Source organism: Mesoplodon bidens (genome assembly GCF_964165515.1).
Source record: "Mesoplodon bidens genome assembly, chromosome: 18".
In the NCBI taxonomy this organism is placed as follows: Eukaryota; Metazoa; Chordata; class Mammalia; order Artiodactyla; family Ziphiidae; genus Mesoplodon; species Mesoplodon bidens.
Genome location: NC_138175.1, coordinates 48,271,504 through 48,284,475, shown reverse-complemented (window position 1 = coordinate 48,284,475; position 12,972 = coordinate 48,271,504). Strand labels below are relative to the sequence as shown.

The window sequence follows — 12,972 nt, the reverse complement described above, 5'->3', positions numbered from 1 at the left end:
TACCTTGAAACTTTGTCAAAATTCAATTGACTATGCATGTGTGGATCTCTCTGTGGACTGTTTTTTCTCCTGATCTATTTTTCTATCTTGACACCAATACCACATTGTCTTAAGCTTTATACTATAGCTTTATAAATCTTAAAGTTCAGTAGTGGAAGTCTTCCAACTTTATCCTTATTTTTCAAAGTTATTTTGTTTATTCTACATACATAGCATTTCTATAAGAATTTTGGAATCCGCTTTTCAATTTTTGTAAAAAATTCTTACAGGATTGGATTTGGGAACGTATTGGATCTATAGACTAATTTGGAGAAAACTGACATCTTAGCATTATATTTTCCAATCTATGAGCTCAGTATATTTCTCCACTTATTAGGTATACCTTAATTTCTCCCAGCACTGTTTTTTAGTTTTTAGTGTACAGATCTTACACATGTTTGGTCAGAATTATCCCTATGTATTTCATATACTTAATGATCTTACAAATGGTATTTAAAATTTTTTTATTTTTAATTTTTGGTTCCTAGTATATGGAAATATGATTTACTTTTGCACATTATCCTGTGACCTTGTCAAAATCACTTACTAGTTTTAAGAGTATTTATGTAGATTCCTTGGGATCATCTACACATCATGCCATCAATGAATAGAGATTGTTTTCTTTCCTTTTTTTATAAATTTATTTTTATTTTATTTTTATTTATTTTTGGCTGTGTTGGGTCTTCGTTGCTGTGCTCGGGCCTTCTCTAGTTGCAGTGAGTGGGGGGCTACTCTTCGTTGTGGTGCATGGCCTTCTCATTGCAGTGGCTTCTCTTGTGGAGCACAGGCTCTAGGTGTGCGGGCTTCAGTAGTTGTGGCTCACAGGCTCTAGAGCGCAGGCTCAGTAGTTGTGGGACATGGGCTTAGTCGCTCTGCGGTATGTGGGATCTTCCCGGACCAGGGCTGGAAACTGTGTCCCCTGCATTGGCAGGCGGATTCTTTTTTTTTTTAATCATTACAATCGCTTTATTTTTTATTATATTAAATACAACATTTGCAGTATTAAATGCATTTTTTCCTCCTCAGGCTTGCTTTTGGAAGATAACCCTTCAATTCGTGCCATCACTTTGGGACATGGACATATCCTGGTGGGAACGAAAAATGGAGAGATCCTGGAAATTGATAAGAATGGCCCAATGACACTGCTCATTCAGGTACTGTGTTTGCACACATCATAAACCACAATTCACACCAGAGCTGGAACCAGGGTGAGGCAACAGGGGGCACTTAGGGCACAAAATTTAAGGAGACACTCACTATCAGGGTCAGGCAAATGCTGTATTAATCATCTATTGCTGTATAACAAATTGTCACAAACTTAGCAGCTTAAAACAAAAACATTCCTTATCTTATGGTTTCTGCAGGTCAGGAGCCTGAACACAGTTTAACTGGGTCCTATGTTTAAGGTTTTGTAAGGCTGCAATAAGGGCTAGGGCTGTGGTCTCATCTGAGGCTTAACTGTGGAAGGATCTGCTCCAAGGTCACTCGAGTTGTTGACAGAGTTCAGTTCATTGGGGATGCAGGACTGAGGGCTTCCGTTTCTTGCTGGGTATTGGCTAGAGGCCACCTTCAGCTCTCAGAGGCTGCCTATAGTTCCTTGTCACATGGGGTTCCCCAACATGGCTGCTTGCTTCCTCAAAGAGAGCAAAGGAAAGAGGAAAAACAGGTACTACTGTGCCTTTAAGTAACTTTAAATAACATAATCATATCATCACATATGTGTAATCATGAACATCCGTCCCCTTTGCCATATTTTATTGGTTGGTAACAAGCCACAGGCTATACCACACTCAAAGGGAGGTGGTTACACAAGAGTGTGAAAACCAGGAGCATCATGAGGGTCACCTGTCCAGCACAGTCTGCCCTCTGGCCACCATTTATCATGTCCCTACCACATGCAAAATACATCCCCCCTCCCAAGGTCCCCAAGAGCCTTATCCCATCATAGTATCTGTTCAAAGTCCATAATCTCATTGTCTAAATCAGGCCCAGGTGTGGGTGGGGCTTCTTGGGTGTATTTCCTCTTGATCTGTCAAAATCCGGCAGGCGGATTCTTAACTACTGCACCACCAGGGAAGTCCCGAAATTGTTTTATTTCTTCCTTTTCTTTTTTAAAATATATTTTTATTGTGGTAAAAGTCACATCATATAAAACACTATTTTAGCCATATTTAACTGTACAGTTCAGTGACACCGAGTACATTCACATTGTTGTGCAACTCTCATCATCATCCATCTCCCGAATTTTTCACCTTCCTAAACTGAAACTTTGTCCTCATTAAACACTAACTCCCCTGGACTTCCCTGGTGGCCCAGTGGTTAAGACTTCATCTTCCAATGCAGGGGGTGTGGGTTTGATCCCTGGTCAGGGAGCTAAGATCCCACATGCCTCAGGTCTAAAAAACCAGAACATAAAACAGAAGCAATATTGTAACAACTTCAATAAAGACAAAAAAAAATGGTCCACATCAGAAAAAAAAAAAAAGATAGGAACACTAACTCCCCATTCCCCCTCCCCACCCCGAGGGGGGTCCCTGGCATCTACCAATGTACTTTCTGACTCTATGAATTTGACTATTCTAGGTACCTCGTATAAGTGGAATCAAACAGTATTTGTCTGCACCTACTGTATATTGGAATGCATTTTTAAGGTTAACTTAATATATGTCCTACAAACAGATTGTACCTTCTTTTTTTTCCCCTCTGCTATACAGTAGGTTCTCATTAGTTACCTATTTTATACATATTAGTGTATATATGTCAATTCCAGTCTCCCAATTTATCCCACCTCCCCTTTCCCCTCTTGGTGTCCATATGTTTTTTCTCTATGTCTATGTCTCTATTTCTGCCTTGCAAATAGGTTCATCTGTACTATTTTTCTAGATTCCACATATATGCATTAATATATGATATTTGTTTTTCTTTTTCTGACTTACTTCACTCTGTATGACAGTCTCTAGGTCCATCCACATCTCAGCAAATGGCACAATTTCGTTCCTTTTAATGGCTGAGTAATATTATTTCTTCCTTTTCAATGTGTATATTTATTTATTTTTTCCTTCCTTCTTGCACCAGCCAGGACTCTCAATACAATATTGAATAAGATTGGTGAAAGCAAACATTCTTTTCTTGTTCCCAAAATTACATGGAAAGCATTCTGACTTTCTAACATTAAATATCTGTCTAGATGTCCTTTAGCAGGTTAAGGACGTTTCTATTCCTAGTTTGCTGAAGTTTTTTGTTTGTTTGTTTGTTTGTTTTTTACCATGAATGGATGTTCAATTTTGTCAAATGTTTTTTCTGTATCTATTGAGATGACCATGCAGTGTTTATTCTCTAGCCTGTTAATATGATGAATTTCATTGATTGCTTTTTGAATGTTGAACAATCTTTGTATTTCTAGAAAAAACCCTACTTGGCCTTTTTATATGATATCCTTTAAAACTGATTCTTTTTATATATATTGTTGGATTCGATTCACTAATATTTTGTTAGGGATTTTTGTGTCTAAGTTCATGGGGGATATTGATTTGTAATTTTCTTCCTTGTAATGTCTTTTTCTGGTTTCTGGTATCAAGGTAATGCTGGTCTCATAAAATGAGTTGGAAAGTTTTTCTTCCTCTTCTATTTTCTGGAAGAGATTTTTTAGAATTCACGTTATTTCTTCTTTAAATATTTGATAGAATTCTCCAGTAAAACCATGGGCCTGGAGATTTATTTTTGAAAGATATTTAACTATAAATTCAATTTCTTTAATGTTGATACTTATAGGAGCTCTCAGGTTATCATTTTCATCTTTGATGAGTTTTGGTAGTTAGCGTATTTCAAGGAATTGGTCCATTTCATGTAAGTTGTCAAATTTATGAACATTGAGTTTTTTGTAGTATTATCTAATTATCCTTTTAATGCCTATAGGTTCTGTAGTAACATCTCCTCTTTCATTCTTTTTTTTTTAAACTAGTTTTCATGTAATGGTGGCATACGTGTTATTTATTTATTTATTTCTGGCTGCACTGGGTCTTAGTTGTGGCATGTGGGATCTTCGTTGAGGCATGTGGGATCTTTCTTTGTGGCATGCGGGTTTTCTCTTCTCTAGTTGTGGCATGCAGGCTCCAGAGTGCATGGGCTCTGTAGTCTGTGGCACATAGGCTCTAGTTGAGGCGCGCTCAGTAGTTGTGGCCCGCGGGCTTAGTTGCCCTGTGGCTTGTGGGATCTTAGGTCCCTGATCAGGGATTTACCTGTAATCCCCTGTGTTGTAAGGTGGATTCTTTACCACTGGACCACCAGGGAAGTCCCTCCTCTTTCATTTTTAATATAGGTAATTTTTGTCCTCTCTCTCTTTCTCTCTCTCTCTCTGGTCAGTTTAGGTAGAGGTTTATCAACTGTATTAACCTATCAAAGCGCCACTTTTTAGTTTTATTGATTTTTCTCTACTATTTTTCCCTCTTCAATTTCATTGATTTCTGCTCTATTATTTTTTCCTTCAGTGCTTTGGGTTTCATTTATTCTTATTTTTCCAGGATCTTAATGTAGAGAGTTCGATTTGAGAACTTCTTTTATAATATATGTGTTTACTGCTATAAATTTACCTCTTAAAACTTCTTTAATTGCACCCACAAATTTTTATATGTTTTCCTTTCCATTCAGTTAAAAATATTTTCTATTTCCTCTTAAGTCTTCCTCTTTGACTCAGGGATTGTTTAGAAGTGTGTGATTAATTTCTAAATATTTGAGAATATCCTAGATATCTTTCTAGTATTGATTTCTGTTTCAGTTACACTGTGGTCAGAGGATATACTTTGATGTGTATATTTTGCATAATTTGAATTATTTTACATTTGTTAAGGTGTTTTTTTTAATGACCCAGGATATGGTCTATCTTGGTGTGAATATTCTAAGCGCACTTGAAAAGAATGTGCTTTCTGCTATTCTTGGGTGTAATGTTTTGGAATATCAATTAGGTCAAGTTGCGTGACAGTATTGTTCAAATCCTCTCTATTCTTGCTTATCTCCTGTCTACTTGTACTATTGATTATTGAGACAAAGGTGTTGAAATTTCCAACTATAATTGTGGATTTGTCTAGTTCTTCTTTCAGTTCTATCAGTTTTTTGCTTGATGTTTTGAAGCTTGGTTGTTAGGTGCATGCACATTTAGGATTATTAAATCTTCTTGGTGAATTTATTTTTGTATCATTATATGATGTCTGTGGTAATTTTTCTTGTTCTGAAATCTACTTTGTTTGATATTAATAGGATGACTCTTGCTTTCTTTCTTTTTTTTTTTTTTTTGCGGTACGTGGGCCTCTCACTGTTGTGGCCTCTCCCGTTACGGAGCACAGGCTCCGGACGCGCAGGCTCAGCAGCCATGGCTCACGGGCCTAGCTGCTCCGCGGCATGTGGGATCTTCCCGGACCGGGGCATGAACCTGTGTCCCCTGCATCGGCAGACAAACTCTCAACCACTGCGCCACCAGGGAAGCCCTCTTGCTTTCTTTTGATTAGAGTTAGAGTGGCATATCTTTTTCCATACTTTTACTTGTATACAGCTTATAGTTTTTTAATTTAAAAAATTGTTATATATTTTATTGGTTTATATCATAAGTTTCATGTATACAATATAATATTTCAACTTTTGTATACACTACAACATGTTCACCACCAAAAATTTAGTTTCCATCTGTCGCCATACAGTTGACCCCCTTTACCCATTTAGCCCTCCCACCACCCTCTTTCCCCTTGGGTAACCACTACTCTGTTCTCTGTATCAATGTGTTTCTTTTGTTTGATTTGGTTTGTTCATGTATTTTTCTTTTTGTTTTTATATTCCACAAGTGAAATCACACAGTATTTGTCTTTCTCCATCTGACTTATTTCACTGAGCATAATAACATCAAGGTCCATCCATGTTCTCACAAATGGTAAGATTTCATTTTTTTATGGCTGAGTAGTATTCTATTGTATATATATATATATAGACCACGTCTTCTTTATCCATTAATCCATCAATGTGCAATTAGGTTTTTTTATATATCTTGGCTACTGTAAATAATGCTTTGATGAACATGGGGTACATATATCTTTTTGAATTAGTGTTTTACTTTTCTTCAGATAAATACCCAGAAATGGAACAGCTGGATCATATGGTAGTTCTATTCTTAATCTCTTGAGGAATCTCCATGCTGTTTTCCATAGGGGCCACCCCGATTTACATTCCCACCAACAGTGTGTGAGGGTTCTCTTTTTTCTACATCCTCCCCAACACTTGTTATTTCTTGTCTTTTTGATAATAGCCAATCTAATGGGCATGAGATGATATCTCATTGTGGTTTTGACTTACATTTTCCTAGTAATTAGTGATGTTGAACATATTTTCATGTGCCTGCTGGCCATCTGTATGTCTTCTTTGGGAAAGTGTCTATTCAGCTTCTCTGTCCATTTCTTTTTTTTTTTAATTTTATTTATTTTTTAAACAGCAGGTTCTTATTAGTTATCTATTTTATACATATTAGTGTATATATGTCAATCCCAATCTCCCAATTCATCCCCCCCACCCCCCCACCCCACTTTCCCCGCTTGGTTTCCATACGTTTGTTCTCTATATCTGTGTCTCTATTTTTGCCTTGAAAACTGGTTCACCTGTACCATTTTTCTAGATTCCACATATATGCATTAATATAACGATATTTGTTTTTCTCTTTCTGACTTACTTCACTCTGTATGACAGTCTCTAGGTCCATCCACATCTCTACTAATTACCCAATTTCGTTCCTTTTAATGGCTGAGTAATATTCCATTGTATATATGTACCACGTCTTCTTTATCCATTCGTCTGTTGAGGGGCATTTAGGTTGCTTCCACGACCTGGCTATTTTAAGTAGTGCTGCAATGAACATTGGGGTGCATGTGTCTTTTTGAATTATGGTTTTCTCAGGGTATATGCCCGGTAGTGGGATCACTGGGTCATATGGTAGTTCTATTTTTAGTTTTTTAAGGAACGTACATAGTGTTCTCCATAGTGGCTGTATCTATTTACATTCCCACCAACAGTGCAAGAGGGTTCCCTTTTCTCTACACCCTCTCCAGCATTTGTTGTTTGTAAATTTTCTGATGATGCCCATTATAACCAGTGTGAGGTGATAACTCATTGTAGTTTTGATTTGCATTTCCCTAATAATTAGTGATGTTGAGCAGCTTTTCATGTGCCTCTTGGCCATCTGTATGTCTTCTTTGGAGAAATGTCTATTTAGGTCTTCTGCCCATTTTTTGATTGGGTTGTTTGTTTCTTTAATATTGAGCTGCATGAACTGTTTATATATTTTGGAGATTAATCCTTTGTCCGTTGATTCGTTTGCAAATATTTTCTCCCATTCTGAGGGTCGTCTTTTCGTCTTGTTTATAGTTTCCTTTGCTGTGCAAAAGCTTTTAAGTTTCATTAGGTCCCATTTGTTTATTTTTGTTTTTATTTCCATTACTCTAGGAGGTGGGTCAAAAAAGATCTTGCTGTGATTTATGTAAGAGTGTTCTTCCTATGTTTTCCTCTAAGAGTTTTATAGTGTCCTGTCTTATATGTAGGTCTTTAATCCATTTTGAGTTTATTTTTGTGTATGGTGTTAAGGAGTGTTCTAATTTCATTCTTTTACATGTAGCTGTCCAGTTTTCCCAGCACCACTTATTGAAGAGACTGTCTTTTCTCCATTGTATATCCTTGCCTCCCTTGTCATAGATTAGTTGACCATAGGTGCATGGGTTTATCTCTGGGCTTTCTATCCTGTTCCATTGATCTATATTTCTGTTTTTGTGCCAGTACCATATTGTCTTGATTCCTGTAGCTTGGTAGTATAGTCTGAAGTCAGGGAGTCTGATTCCTCCAGCTCTGTTTTCTTCCCTCAAGATTGCTTTGGCTATTCGGGGTCTTTTTGTCTCCATACAAATTTTAAGATTTTTTTGTTCTAGTTCTGTAAAAAATGCCATTGGTAATTTGATGGGGATTGCACTGAATCTGTAGATTGCTTTGGGTAGTGTAGTCATTTTCACAATATTGATTCTTCCAGTCCAAGAACATGGTATATCTCTCCTTCTGTTTGTGTCATCTTTGATTTCTTTCATCAGTGTCTTATAGTGTTCTGAGTACAGGTTTTTACCTCCTTAGGTAGGTTTATTCCTGGGTATTTTATTCTTTTTGTTGCAGTGGTGAATGGGATTGTTTCCTTAATTTCTCTTTCTGATCTTTCGTTGTTCGTGTATAAGAATGCAATGTATTTCTGTGCGTTAATTTTGTATCCTGCAACTTTACCAGATTCATTGATTAGCTCTAGTAGTTTTCTGGTGGCATCTTTAGGATTATCTATGTATAGTATCATGTCATCTGCAAACAGTGACAGTTTTACTTCTTATTTTCCAATGTGTATTCTTTTTATTTCTCTTTCTTTTTCTTCTCTGATTGCCATGGCTAGAACTTCCAAAACTAAGAGTGGACATCCTTGTCTTTTTCCTGATCTTAGAGGAAATGCTTTCAGTTATTCACCATTGAGAATGATGTTTGCTGTGGGTTTGTCATATATGGCCTTTATTATGTTGAGGTAGTTCCCTCTGTGCCCACTTTCTAGAGAGTTTTTATCATAAATTGGTGTTGAATTTTGTCAAAACTTTTTCTGCATCTATTGAGATGATCATATGGTTTTTATTCTTCAGTTTGTTAATATGGTGTCTCACATTGATTCATTTGCATGTATTGAAGAATCCTTGCACCCCTGGAATAAATCCCACTTGATCATGGTGTAAGAGCCTTTTAATGTGTTGTTGGATTCTGTTTGCTAGTATTTTATTGAGGATTTTTGAATCTATATTCATCAGTGATATTGGTCTGTAATTTTCTTTTTTTGTAGTATCTGTGTCTGGTTTTGGTATCAGGGTGATGGTGGCCTCATACAATAAGATGGGGAGTGTTCCTTCCTATGCAATTTTTTGGAAGGGTTTAAGAAGGATGGGTGTTAACTCTTCTCTAAATGTTTGATAGAATTCACCTGTGAAGCCATCTGGTCCTGGATGTTTGTTTGTTGGAAGATTTTTAATCACAGTTTCAATTTCATTACTTGTGATTGGTCTGTTCATATTTTCTATTTCTTCTTGGCTCAGTCTTGGAAGTTGTACCTTTCTAAGAATTTGTCCATTTCTTCCAGATTGTCCATTTTATTGGCATAGAGTTGCTTGTAGTAGTCTCTTATGATGCTTTGTATTTCTGTCGTTGTAACTTCTTTTTCATTTCTAATTTTATTGATTTGAGTCCTCCCCCTCTTTTTCTTGATGAGTCTAGCTAAAGGTTTATCAATTTTGTTTATCTTCTCAAAGAACCAGCTTTTAGTTTTATTGATCTTTGCTATTGTTTTCTTTGTTTCTATTTCATTTATTTCTGCTCTGATCTTTATGATTTCTTTCCTTCTACTAACTTTGGGTTTTGTTTGTTCTTCTTTCTCTAGTTCCTTTAGGTGTAAGGTTAGTTGTTTAGTTGAGATTTTTCTTGGTTCTTGAGGTAGTATTGTATTGCTATAAACTTCCCTCTTAGAACTGCTTTTGCTGCATCCCCTAGGTTTTGGATCATTGTATTTTTGTTGTCATTTGTCTCTAGGTATTTTTTGACTTCCTCTTTGATTTCTTCTTTCTTGGTTATTTAATAACATATTGTTTAGCCTCCATGTGTTTGTGTTTTTTACTTTTTTTTTGCCCTTGAACTTATTTCTAATCTCATAACGTTGTGGTCAGAAAAGATGCTTGTTATGATTTCAATTTTCTTAAATTTACTGAGGCTTTATTTGTGACCCAAGATGTGATCTATCCTGGAGAGTATTCCATGTGCACTTAAGAAGAAAGTGTAATCTGCTGTTTTCAGATGGAATGTCCTATAAATATCAATTAAATCTATCTGGTCCGTTGTGTCATTTAAAGCTTGTGTTTCCTTGTTAATTTTCTGTCTGGATGATCTGTCCATTGGCATAAGTGAGGTGTTAAAGTCCCCCACTATTATTGTGTTACTCTCGATTTCCTCTTTTATAGCTGTTAGCATTTGCCTTATGTATTGAAGTGCTCCTAGGTTGGGTGCATATATATTTATAATTGTTATATCGTCTTCTTGGGTTGATCCCTTGATCATTATGTAGTGTCCTTCCTTGTCTCTTGTAACGTTCTTTATTTTAAAGTCTATTTTGTCTGATATGAGCATTGCTACTCCAGCTTTCTTTTGATTTCCATTTGCATGGAATATCTTTTTCCATCCCCTCACTTGCAGTCTGTATGTATTCCTAGGTCTGAAGTGGGTCTCTTGTAGACAGCATATAGATGGGTCTTGTTTTTGTATCCATTCAGCGAGCCTGTGTCTTTTGGTTGAAGCATTTAATCCATTCACATTTAAGCTAATTATCAACATGTATGTTCCTATTACCATTTTCTTAACTGTTCTGGGTTTTTTTTTGTAGCTCCTTTCCTTCTCTTGTGTTTCCCACTTAGAGAAGTTCCTTTAGCATTTGTTGTAGAGCTGGTTTGGTGGTGCTGAATTCTCTTAGCTTTTGCTTATCTGTAAAGCTTTTGATTTCTCCATGGAATCTGAATGAGATCCTTGCTGGGTAGAGTAATCTTGGTTGTAGGTTCTTCCCTTTCATCACTTTAAATATATAGTGCCACTCCCTTCTGGCTTGTAGAGTTTCTGCTGAGAAATCAGCTGTTAACCTTATGGGAGTTCCCTTGTATGTTATTTGTCTTTTTTTCCCCGTTGTTGCTTTTAATAATCTTTCTTTGTCTTTAATTTTTGTCAGTTTGATTACTATGTGTCTTGGCGTGTTTCTCCTTGGGTTTATCCTGCCTGGGACTCTCTGCTCTTCCTGGACTTGGATGGCTATTTCCTTTCCCATGTTAGGGAAGTTTTCAACCATAATCTCTTCAAATATGTTCTCGGGTCCTTTCTCTCTTTCTTCTCCTTCTGGGACCCCTATAATGCAAATGTTGGTGCATTTAATGTTGTCCCAGAGGTCTCTTAGGCTGTCTTCATTTCTTTTCATTCTTTTTTCTTTATTCTGCTCCGCGTCAGTGAATTCCACCATTCTGTTTTCCAGGTCACTTATCCATTCTTCTGCATCAGTTATTCTGCTATTGACTCCTTCTAGTGTTTTTTTCATTTCAGTTATTGCATTGTTCATCTCTGTTTCTTTGCTCTTTAATTATTCTAGGTGTTTGTTCTTCTCAGTCTTTGTTAAACATTTCTTACATCTTCTCAGTCTTTGCCTCCATTCTTTTTCTGAGGTCCTGGATCATCTTCACTATCATTATTCTGAATTCTTTTTCTGGAAGGTTGCCTATCTTCACTTCATTTAATTGTTTTTGTGGGGTTTTATCTTGTTCTTTGATCTGGTATATAGTCCTCTGCCTTTTCATTTTGTCTTATCTTTCTGTGAATGTGGTTTTCATTCCACAGGCTGCAGGGTTGTAGTTCTTCTTGCTTCTGCTGTCTGCCCTCTGGTGGATGAGGCTATGTAAGAGGCTTGTGCAGGCTTCCTGATGGGAGGGACTGGTGGTGGGTAGAGCTGGGTGTTCCTCTGGTGGGAAGATCTCAGTAAAACTTTAATCTGCTTTTCTGCTGATGGGTGGGGCTGAGTTCCCTCCCTGTTGGTTGTTTGGCCTGAGATGACCCAGCACTGGAGGCTGCAGGCTCTTTGGTGAGGCTAATGGTGGACTCCAGGAGGGCTCATGCCAAGAAGTACTTCCCAGAACTTCTGCTGCCTGTGTCCTTGTCCCCACTCTGAGCCATTGCCTCTGCAGGAGACCCTCCAACACTAGCATGTATGTCTGGTTCGGTCTCTTGTGGGGTCACTGCACTTTCCCCTGGGTCCTGATGTGCACACTACTTTGTGTGTGCCCTCCAAGAGTGGAGTCTCTGGTTCACCCAGTCCTGTCAAAGTCCTGCAATCAAATCCCGCTAGCCTTCAAAGTCTGATTCTCTGGGAATTCCTCCTCCCAATGCCGGACCCCCAGGTTGGGAAGCCTGATGTGGGGCTCAGAACCTTCACTCCAGTGGGTGGACTTCTGTGGTATAATTGTTGTCCAGTTTGTGAGTCACCCACCCAGCAGTTATAGGATTTGATTTTATTGAGATTGCACCCCTCCTACCATCTCATTATGGCTTCTCCTTTGCCTTTGGATGTGGGGTATCTTTTTTGGTGAGTTCCATTGTCTTCCTGTTGATGATTGTTCAGCAGTTAGTTGTGATTCCAGTGCTCCCGCAAGAGGGAGTGAGCACACGTCCTTCTACTCCAGCATCTTGAACCAATCTGTGTCCATTTCTTAATTGATTGTTTTTTTGTTGTTTGAGTTGTATGAGTTCTTTATATATTTTAGATATTAACCCCTTATTGGATATATGATTTGCAAATATCTTCTCCCATTCAATAGGTTGTCTTTTTGTTTTGTTGATGGCTTCTATGGCTGCATAGAAGATTTTTAGTTTGATGTAGTCCCACTTGTTTATTTGTGCATTTGTTTCCCTTACCTGAGGAGACATAAGCAGAAAGATATTGCTAAAATGATGTCAGAGAGTGTACTGCCTTTGTTTTCTTCTAGGAGATTTATGGTTTCAGGTCTTACATTCAAGTCTTTAATTCATTTTGAGTTGATTTTTGTGTATGGTGTGAGATAGTGGTCTAGTTTCATTCTTTTGCATGTGGATGTCCGGTTTTCCCAACAACATTTATTGAAGAGACTATCCTTTCTCCATTGTATGTTCTTTGCTCCTTTGTCATAAATTAATTGTCTGTATATGTGTGGGTTTACTTCTGGGCTCTCAATTCTATTCCATTGATGTGTCTGTTTTTCTGCCAATATCATGCTGGGTTTTTTTTTTAATATAAATTTATTTATTTATTTATTTATTTATTTATTTATGGCTGTGTTG

At 37.3% G+C, this 12,972-nt stretch overlaps 1 protein-coding gene across 1 annotated transcript in view; it reads left to right on the top strand.

Annotated features, from left to right (window-relative positions):
* The window catches only part of FCGBP (Fc gamma binding protein), a 90,715-nt gene that overhangs the window by 11,683 nt on the left and 66,060 nt on the right, over positions 1-12,972 (top strand). Inside the window, exon 4 of the mRNA XM_081217860.1 lies at positions 1,066-1,193. The gene's annotated coding sequence lies outside the window, so the exon portion shown is untranslated. The remainder of the gene's footprint in view (positions 1-1,065; positions 1,194-12,972) is intronic.